This window comes from Echinops telfairi, unplaced genomic scaffold (genome assembly GCF_000313985.2).
Source record: "Echinops telfairi isolate 266 unplaced genomic scaffold, ASM31398v2 ScPeMD7_7463;HRSCAF=8501, whole genome shotgun sequence".
Lineage (NCBI taxonomy): Eukaryota > Metazoa > Chordata > Mammalia > Afrosoricida > Tenrecidae > Echinops > Echinops telfairi.
In genome coordinates this window covers 2,649,299-2,657,301 of record NW_022111363.1, presented here as the reverse complement: position 1 = coordinate 2,657,301, position 8,003 = coordinate 2,649,299, and the positions used below count along the sequence as shown (strand labels likewise).

At 58.3% G+C, this 8,003-nt stretch overlaps 1 protein-coding gene across 10 annotated transcripts in view; it reads left to right on the top strand.

Moving 5' to 3' along the window:
* The first annotated feature begins 2,032 nt into the window (after nucleotides 1-2,032).
* PHLDB1 (pleckstrin homology like domain family B member 1) overlaps nucleotides 2,033-8,003 on the top strand; it is a 53,561-nt gene continuing 47,590 nt past the window's right edge. For 9 of the 10 annotated variants that reach the window (XM_004712780.2, XM_045283551.1, XM_004712779.2 and 6 more), the window contains exon 1: nucleotides 2,042-2,101. The gene's annotated coding sequence lies outside the window, so the exon portion shown is untranslated. Of the gene's footprint in view, nucleotides 2,102-8,003 lie in introns of all 10 variants that reach the window. The other variant, XM_045283547.1, reaches the window with a different exon arrangement.

Genomic DNA, 8,003 nt, shown 5'->3' with positions numbered 1-8,003 from the left:
CCCCTTTCCCGGCTGCTCAACCTCTTGCGTAACTATGAGAGATCACTGAGCTTTTTGATGCGCTCCAGATGTGGAGCTGGGGTGGGGGGAGCGTGGGGGCGGTAGGTCTTTGGTCCCCTGAGTGCTCTAACTGTGGGAACATAGAGCCCTGACACTGTACGAGGCAGGACACATTGCCCAGGGCCTCTGTCACGGGGTCAGCTGGTCCCTGGATGGGAGGACAGTGAGAAGCTGGGTGTTGTTTCAACCCCCGGCCTGAGTTGGTCAGCCTCGGTTCTTCTGTGGCAGGTTCCTGAGATTCCTCCCGACCGAGAAAGTCAACAAGAAAAAAAAATGTGCAAAGTCGCTGTGAGGTAGCCCAGTGTCTGAGCTGGACACGCAGGATACAGCAGGTTGCTTTTGGGCTTTACCAGAATCGCTTCAAAATCACGGCTGTGATCTACTTCATGAAGGGTGGCCAGGGTTAGCATGTTCGTTCGTATGAGCGAAGGGGTATGAAGAAAGGTAGACTCACAGCCTGGTGTCTCCTCCTTAAACCCTGGGGTCCTTGTGTAGCGGAGCCTGATTGTCCCTTACCTAAAGCAGGTAGCAGCAAGGCCCCCTGTCTGACAACTCCCCGGGGCAGAGTCAGCCTGGGCCTCCAGCAGAGGGGCGCCTTGCTATAGACTTGTCCTGTCAATGAGTGACCAGAGCAAGCAGCAATTCAGCAGCCTGCTTTCCTGGGTCAGGGAGGGAGGGTGGAAAGGAAAACCACTGAAGAAGAACAGGGTCTGCCCATCCCAAAGAGGACACATTATTTTCTGCTGGCCAGTGCAGCTGGAATATCTGCTCTGCTCCCTCGCTCAGTCGCCGTCAGGCCGTCCTGCTCCTTCACTGAGGGATCCCTCTAGCACGGATCCAAAAGGTCCTTTCTGAGTTCAGCTCCCCAGGGACGCACTCTGCAGCCAGCCTCCTGTAACAAGGGCGGGCTCCTGGAGGTAAGGATCTGCTCTCAGCATTGGGTTTCAGCGTGGGGGTTGAGAGGAAGAATGACTTTGACCGGGCTGTTTTAGACTGTGCTTGGTTTTTTTAGCCTTCCTTATTAACCCCTACTGCTAGACACACAAATGAATGCAGAATGGTGTATTTTGCAGTCTCCAGCTATAGGTAGGAGCACTAGTGGTGTGTGGGTTAAAGCTGGGCTGCTAACCACAAGGTGGATGGTTCAAACACACCAGCAGCTCTGCAGAAAAATGAGGCTTTCTGCCCTGCTGGAGATTTACAGACTTAAGCCCACAGGGGAAGTTGTCCTCTGTCCTATAGGATCACTATGAGCCCGGATCAACTGGATGAGTGAGTGAGTAATGGACCACCCACCTCCCAATCTGTAACGGACACATTGATCTGTGGTAGGGGTGAAGCTACAAGGGGTGAAATCAGCAGCCCATTCCCTTTTTCTGTGCTTTCTGGTCTGGTGGGGCACTTTGACGGGGTTTCTACTTAAACCTAGGAAGATCTACTGAGCTATACAGGGTTGTCAACCCCATTCACAGCTCTTCACTGGGGGCTTGGAATAGGATGAGAAAGGATGGCCGTGGAGGCCTGGGGTCACTCAGTTCTGGGGGACGCGTTGCCGAATAGCATTTTGTAGAGGCCGAGAATAGGGCGTTCTCTGGGATCTGATGATGGTCGCGGCATCTAAGGCTTAAAAAAAAGGAGATTGTCCGGAAAAATCCTATCACTTCTGCCGAGCTAAGCTCTAGGCCTGGGAGTGGAGGGTGGTCTAGGGGAGTCCAGAGGGAAAGGCGGAGGTGGCTGGCGATGGGGGTGCAGAACCCAGCTGCAGAGATGAACAAAGCGGGCCCTGTGCTGTGCAGGCCGAAGGAGGTGCTGCTGTGGGAAAGAGTGGGTGGGGGGGGGCCCTTGAGCTCCAGCCCCACAAGGGCGGCTTCTCTGCTGGCCTGGCGGACTGATGGGGCGGGGACGGGGACTCGGGGGGCGGGCCGGGCTAGCTCTCCGCCTCCTCCACGGCTCGCCAGGAAACGCAACAGTGTCCTGAGCCGGAGGCCACGGCGGCCGAGGTGGATGAAGGCACCCGGCCCTCCATTCTAGCGCCCCACAGGTAAAAGCGCCCCCTCCCACTACAGCGACCAGTCCGGGTCCCCGCACGGGCGGCTGGGACAGGGGGGTGGAGGGAGCCCCTTGGTCAGCTCGGGACTGGGCAGCCTGGGGCTAGAAAGGGAGCCCCAGGTGAGTGCGTGGGTGGAGGGGGCTTCGGGGAGACCACTCCATAGCTTTCCCGCGAGCAGCTCGCCTTTGCGCTCCCGGACGTGGCCTGCACAGCCGCCAGATGGGGCCCTCGAGCTCTGGGGGGGTGGGGGTGGGGTGGGAGGGTGGGGATGGGGGCCGTGGAGGTGGGGGACTCTGAGCCTTACCCCACCAAGACAGAGGCCAAGTGGACCCTCGTGGGGTCTCAGGTGGCATGTATGTGCGCGGGCCCTCGTCCTCAAGCCCTTGCAAACTCCCTCTCCTGCCCATGGCCTGCCTGAAAGTCTGAATGGGGAGCGGAATTGGCTGGGGGGGGGGGTGTCTCCCATTCTGTCCCTTAGGGTGTCTCGGACGTGAGGGGCATCTGGGACCTCTCAGGACCTAGTCCAGACCTCATGGCCCAAGGAGCCCCCCCAGGCCGGATGGGGGAGAGGGTATGAGTTCAAGCTTAAACGTCCGCGCTGTCACAACTCGGATTCCTCGTGGAGTTTCGGGAGCGGGGGGCTCCGGGGATGGGGGCCTGCGGGCAGGTGGGCGGGCGGGCCGTGGGCTCTGGGCGGGTGTTCACCGCTGCACCGCTGGGGACTGGGGCGCGGGCGGGGCTGCATTCTGGGCCCGTTAGCTCAGCTGCCCCAGACTCCCCAAGGCTGACTCATCGGACTCCCCCGCGCGCGCGCACACGCACACACACACAGGGCGCACATCACACACACACACTCCACACACACACACAGCCAGGGCACACACCACACACACACACTCCGCACACACGCAGCCAGGGCGCACACCGCACGCACACCACACACACTCCACACACACCCACCACACATACACAGCCAGCACACACACGCCACACACACACTCCCACCACACACTCCACACACACACCACATACTTCACACATACACAACCAGCACACACACTCCACACACACACCACACACTTCACACATACACAGCCAGCACGCACAGTCCACACACACACCACACACAGTCAGCACACACACACTAGACACACAACACACGCTCACTGCAGACCCGCGACACACCTCCGCGGGCACACAGCGGCGCCCCTCCCCAGCCCCCCGCCCTGCCCTTCCGGGAGCGGGCGGCCCCGCGGGCCGAGAACAAGCGGCCCTTCTCCCCTCGAGCATGAAAGGCCGCTTGTCCCGCCAGCGGGTGGGGGGCGGGGGTGTCCCGCGGCGGCAGCCGACCCAACACGGGGGCGGAGGGGGGGGCTTACCGGGGACCCTCCTTCCGTCCCCAGCGCCCCGGCTCAGGTGCACCCACCTACCCAGCGGGGTCCGCCCGGACCCAGCCCCCGCCCACCCGGGCCTCCCGCTCTTCCCTGCGTCCGCCCTGCAGTTCGCGGGTCTCCGGCCTCTGTGTCCCCTCGACGGCCCTGCGCGCTCCCACCTGCTCCCGGTCAGCCCCATTGTCTGCCAGCCCCCACCCCTGAGCGCCCCCTGCCCTGTCCCATCCAATCTCGCTCTCCATCCTCCGGGCCCCCGGGCCCTCTCCGCGCCCCTCCCCTCCCCGCTTCCCGTCCACCTTCGACGTCAGGGTCCCCTCCACACCCCGGCGTCCCCCTGCCCGACCCTGACCTCGCGGACTCTCCTGTACCTTCTCCGGCCCCATGCCCCCGCGCCCCCTCGCCAGCGGCCGCCGCACTCCTTCCGCCTTCTTGGGCTTCCGGCCCGCGGGCTTCCCGGCCTCAGTTTCCTCCTCCGTTTCCTGCCCTTCCCGGTCCGGCGCCTTCTTCGCGAACGGATGTACTGGGGAGGCCAAGGTGGCCGCCATGCCGCGCCCAGCTCCGGGCGGACGCTGGTCTTCTGGGACTCAAGTGAGGGCTGGGGCGACCCCGCGGGGGCTTGAGGGGGTCCCCAGGCAGGGGGACCGAGGCCGCGGCGGGCGGTGGGGCGGGGAGGCCTGGAGCGTCCATCTAGGGTCTGCTTCGGACCTCTGGACCTCCTGTGACTGCAGAACTTTGCGGCGCTGTCCAGCCTCTTTGTACCGATTCCGGTGCGCCTGGGTGCCAGGGGCGGAGAGCTGGGGGCGGGCGTGGGGGCTTCGGGGCCATCGCTGCGTTCCAGCTGGGCGAGGACTAGAGGGGCCAGGCAGTCAGCCCCCTTCCAGAACCCAACCTCATCTTCCTGGGGGTCCTCTTTGTCCCAGGGCAAATCAGGATGCCTAGGCCGGTGCCACCCTGCAGAGAGGGGCCTGGGCATCTGCATGGGGCCGTGTGTGTGTGTGTGTGTGTGTGTGTGTGCGCGCGCGCGCGTGCGTGTGTGTGTGATTTCTCAGGGGTCCCGGGGCCACGAGCGGTGTGTGTGGATGTGTGTGTGGGACGCTTCCTCCCACTGGAGCCAGACTGGCCGCACAGGGCCTTTTTGGGGGGCGAGGCGGAGTTCCCACCCACCCACCCACCACCGACAAACCGCGGAGTCCGGGGCAGGGCAAACAGGGTGGGTAATTGCAGCCCCTGGTCTTAAGGAACAGCCCTGCCTGCAGGAAGCAGGCTCCAGATCAGAGAGGGCCAGGTTGGGGCCCTTGGAGAGGGCGCCCCAGGTGGCACTTTGTCAGCGCCCGGCCTGAGTGCTGGATGGGCCCTGCGGGTATCTTTTTCCATTTCTCATGGATTAGATTTCTGAGCTGGAGTCACAGATCGCACCTTTCAGTGGCTACATCCTCTCTTATCTTCTTGGTCTCTCTCCACACCTTATCTCTCCCTGCTCTCCTCTCCTCTGATCACTCTTGTTTCCCCTCAGTCTCCTGCCTTTACAATCTATACCTGGACTTGAAGTTCTCCCCTGGAAATAGTAGAGCGCTCCACAACTGCCTCAGAGGGTGACAGTCACAGCCCCCAGTGTGTCACCTGAAGGGTGGAATCCTCAGACAGATGGCGGAATGACTAGCTCTAGCTGGGCCTCCAGGTTCATCGTAATCACTGGCATGTTTCTGGTGCTTTGCATTTCTTTATTTTTTTAGTGTATTTGTTTATTTTTGGGTGTCACCACATCCATCCATTTTAGGTGTGCGATTCAGTGGTTTGTAGGATACTTACAGAATTGGGTCAACCATCAAATCTTCAGAACATTTATGAAACTCAGTCTGTGCCTACCAACTCCTCGCCCCTCCCCTGACGAAGTGGCCTTCCAGTTAGCCGCTGGTTTTTCCGGATTTGGTGGTGGCATCGGAGAAGTCCAGTTTACGTAGTGGTTGCTAACCACCAGGTTGGCGGTTTGAAACCACCGGCCAAGGCTTTCTACTCCCGCAAAGAGTTACAGTCTTGGAAACCCACAGTGGCAGCTCTAGCCTGGGTCACAGGGTCCCCATGAGTGAGGACTGACGGCGGTGAGTTTGGATTTGGGGAGCTGCTGTTGTGAGATGTCGTGGGGTCAGTTCTGAGTTAGTGACCCTTGCTTGCTTGTTGGGGTTAGGTGTCCTCGGGCCGGTGCTGGGTCCCCGCAACCTTGTGTACAACCGAAGGAAACACGGTGGCCCTGTGATACCTCCTTCTCATCTCGGCTCTTCCTCTTTTTCCCGGCCCCGCTATTTTACTAAGCATGATGTCCTTCTCCAGGGACTGGCCCCTTGTGACGGCCAACGCTCACTCACTGTGAGTTGACACCACTGCAGAGCCACCTTGTAGGACAGGGTGGGACTGACTCTGGGTTTCTGAGACGGACACTCTTGAAAGAAGTAGAAAGCCCAGTTATGGCCCGAGGAGCAGCTGGTGGTTTCAAACTGCTGACCTTGCAGTTAGCCGCCCAGCGCATACCCAATTACTAAGCAGGACTCCGATGACATGTCCAAAGTGTGTGCACAATGGCAGGCTGTGCTTCCTCGGCCCTTCTGGGTGGACTCCAACCTTTCAGTTATCCGCTGGGCTTATCAACCATTTACACTACCCAGCCCTGGGCAACCACAAATCCTGACAGGGTTTTCAGATCTAACTCCATTTTTGTAGAAAAATAACCTGAAAAAGAAAGAAAGAAAAATAACCTGATACTCAGAGACATTATGTAACTTGTCCAAGATCTCACAGCTTATAGTAAAGTCCACATTAGAATTCAAGGTTCTTACAAGCCAGCCTAAAGCTCTTTCTACTCAACAGTGATGCTCTGCGGGCCTTCCGGCTTATGTCTGCTTTGTTCGCTTACCCTCTGGACACACACTCCCTACCCCTCACACACTCTCTCTTGCCGGTTCTCCCTCTGAAGACACTGGGGAGGTTTCCCTGAGTGAGGGGACGGAAGCTACCGGACAGCAGTCTCTGTCCCAAGGCAAACTCTCCTGTGGGGAAGGCTGGCAAGCTCAGCGGGGCTTTCCTTCTTCCCAGGGGAGTCTTGGGGCTCCACCCTCCCCGCCCCAGCAGCCCTGTTTCAGCCCCTCTTTCTCCAGCTTGGTGGAAATGGTGACGGAGGTGACATAGTGCTGGCCCGGAAGGGTGGAAGCTGGGAGGGTAAAATTAATGACTCATGGCTGAGCCCCTTGCGTCCAACTGCCAGGGCCAGACACTTCTTAGAATGCTGGTGTGTGTCCCTCCTTCTCTGCAGACCCCCCTGGTAGGAAGGAAGGGGGAAGGAAACCCTGCTTTCCCGGGTCCCCTCCCCACTTCAGTCACATTCTTCTCACTCTCCCCAGCAACATGTCGGCAACAAGTGGGACATTGGGAATCTTTGCAAGTTGTCTAAGGAACGGCACGTAGGTAGATCTTAAGCCCTGATGGCGCAGTGGTCACACATTGGGCTGCTAACTGCAAGCTAGCAGTTTGAAACCACCAGCTGCTCCCTGGAGAAAGATGAACTCTCTACTCCTGAAATGAATTTCCAGTCTCAGGGTGGCGAGAAGTCAGAATGGACTCGATGGTGGGGGTTAGTACTCAGAGGCCTTCACCGAAGCTTCTCAAATACCAAAACCGTGGGCCGGGAGGAGGGGTTGGACCAGGGAGTTCACAGTCTGGCTCTGGAATCTGTCTTACCTCTGGTGTTAAGGGCCTAAGCTTCCTGCAGCCTTCAGCCATGGTAAGAACCCGAGAGTCCTATATTCCCAGTCATTGTCACCAATGAATTCGTTTGTTTTGATTCTAAATTTTATCTGTTTTGATTTTGTTGTTGAGAAACTACACAGCAAAACATACACCAATTCCACAGTTGCTACATTTAGAACTTGAAGGGGCTGGGGGGCGGGGGGCAGTGTGTTTCTGAGACCCACAAGGGCCCTCCTGCCTTGTCCTGTACGACAGCGGTGCTCCACCTGCTTCACGCTGCGACCCTGTCATACTGTGCCTCAGGTGGTGCTGACCCCCTTGTTGTTGCTACTTCGTAACTGTAATTTGCTACTCTTATGAATCATAATGTAAATATCTGATATGCAGGAGGTATTTTCCTTGTTACAAATTGAACATAATGAAAGCATAGTGATTCAGCACAAAAGCAGTATGTAATTATATATGGTGAATATTTATTTCTAATGACAAATAAATGAAATTTTGTCTTGAAGCATGGTGTAGCATGGGTAACAGTCTTCACGCCGGGTACTCATATGTGGGCATAGCTGCATGTGGGCCGACCCGCCTGGAGACGGATAGAGGAGCGGTGTCTCGGTTCCTAAGACCATTGGAAATAAGTGTTTTCTGATGGTCTTAGGTGACCCACAGGTTGAGGGTCGCGACCCACAGGTTGAGAACCGCAGCTCTGCAGGGTCACGATGAGTCCGTGTGGACTCTGTGGCAGTGCATGTGCTTGTTTGCTC